At 39.9% G+C, this 1,981-nt stretch overlaps 1 pseudogene; it reads right to left on the reverse strand.

The window, feature by feature from the left end:
* Positions 1–660: 660 nt before the first annotated feature.
* On the reverse strand, positions 661–816 carry LOC110314296 (annotated as a pseudogene).
* Positions 817–1,981: the final 1,165 nt, after the last annotated feature.

Raw genomic sequence — 1,981 nt, forward strand, 5'->3', positions numbered from 1 at the left:
GAAAGAAAGAAAGAAAGAAAGAAAGAAAGAAAGAAAGAAAGAAGAGAAGAGAAGAGAAGAGAAGAGAAGAGAAGAGAAGAGAAGAGAAGAGAAGAGAAAAGTGGCTTTTTTTTCTTTTTCATCTTATAGCTTGTAGTCCATCATGTATGGAAGTCAGGGCAGGAACCTTGCAGCAGGAGCTGATGCAGAGGCCATGGAGGAGTGCTGCTTACTCACTTGCTCTCCATGACCTGCTCAGCTAGCTTTCCTAGAGCCACTGAGGACTGTTACCCCGGAGTGGCACCACTTGTAGTGGGCTGGGCCCTCCCACATCAGTCATCAATGAAGAAAATGCACCACAGTCTTGCCTGCAAGCCAATCTAGTGGATGCCTTTTCTAAATTGAGGTATCCTCTTCCAAAATGACTCTGGCTTGTGCCAAGTTGACATAAAACTAGCAGCACATCATCTTCTACTCAATCTTTTCTTGCTTGCTTTTTTCTTTTCCTTCCTTTTATTGTTTCTTTCTTTTTCTTTTTTGAAAGGTTGTATATTTTTACTGGACAAACATCCTAATTTAAGACACAAGCAAGTCTCCAGGTTAAAAATGTCGAAATCCATCTGCTAGGACTGATTGAAGACAACTCAGTATAAATCCTCAGTCTTGCCATTGTGTGAATCCTTACAGACCCAGCTTCGTTCTCCTCCAGTGATTTCTCTTAGAGTTGTACCTGATTTTGTTACCAGTTTTCATCAGGATCCACTGAAGAATAGGGTGATTTTGCTTTCGTTTCTTGGCCAGGAATTGCTTGATTCTGAAAGTCTTGTGAGAAGACATGCAAGAAGCCAAATTGGCGTACTGTGCACTATGGTGGAGGAAAGGACAAGAGCTTTTTCTTCTCTCTCTCTCTCTCTCTCTCTCTCTCTCTCTCTCTCTCTCTCTCTTAGATTTATTTAATGTATGAGCGCTCTATCTGCATGTACACCTGCATGCCAGAAGAGGGCAGCAGATCCTGTTACAGATGGTTGTGAGCCACAATGTGGTTACTGGAAATTGAACTCAAGACCTCTGGAAGAGCAGCCAGTGCTCTTAACTGCTGAGCCATCTCCCCAGCCCCCTTCAATCTTTTCTTAAATACTATAGAAAAAATATATTAACTGAAACAGTTATTTGGAGAAGGAAATCCTGATGCTAAGACAACTAGCTATTCTTTCAGACAAAAATAGTTACATCCCTGTATCACATTTGTATTAGACTTTCATTGCTATTATGGCAAAATATTCAATATAAAAAACTTAAAAGAAAGATTTGTCTTGACTCACGATTCAGAGGTTTCCCTGCATGGTCAGCTGGCTCCACTACTTTTAGGTCTTTGGTGCGGTTGAACATCCTGTTGGAGAGCTTGTGGTGAAACAAAGCTGCTTGCATCTTAATAGCCAGGAAGCAAGCGAGCAAGGAAGCAGGAATATGATAAATCCTTGAGGTACACATTCACTGACTTACTTCCTATCTCCTGTCTCCTTCCCATCTCCTACTATCCAAGACCATCCAACAAAGTCATGAGTTCTACATAATAAGTCAGTGGAGTGATTCACGGATTTTGTTAGTATCCTCATGAACTGGAAGTCCACCACTTGGCAAACAAGCCTTCAGGGAACATTTCACACTCAAACCATAGTAATACTAAATTCCCTAAAGTAAACTCAGAGAGATTATCTTTGATGAAAATAAATCTGAGTAATGAACTATAGTACATTGTAGAGCAGTGTGAGGGTGCTAATTGTGGTGACCAGAACATGACTCTGAAAAAGCAATATTTGAGTTAAGCTGTGAAGCTGGCAACCATAAGAAGATCTAGGGTAAGAGAGTACCAGAAAGAAGAGAAAATAAAACGAGTTTAAGACTAAAATTAAAGATGTAAATAGAATGCACTATTACAAAATTCGAAAAAAGATAATGTAGTTGTTACTTGAGAGAAGGAGTATCTTAAAAACAACAAATG

This window comes from Mus pahari, chromosome X (assembly GCF_900095145.1).
Source record: "Mus pahari chromosome X, PAHARI_EIJ_v1.1, whole genome shotgun sequence".
In the NCBI taxonomy this organism is placed as follows: domain Eukaryota; kingdom Metazoa; phylum Chordata; class Mammalia; order Rodentia; family Muridae; genus Mus; species Mus pahari.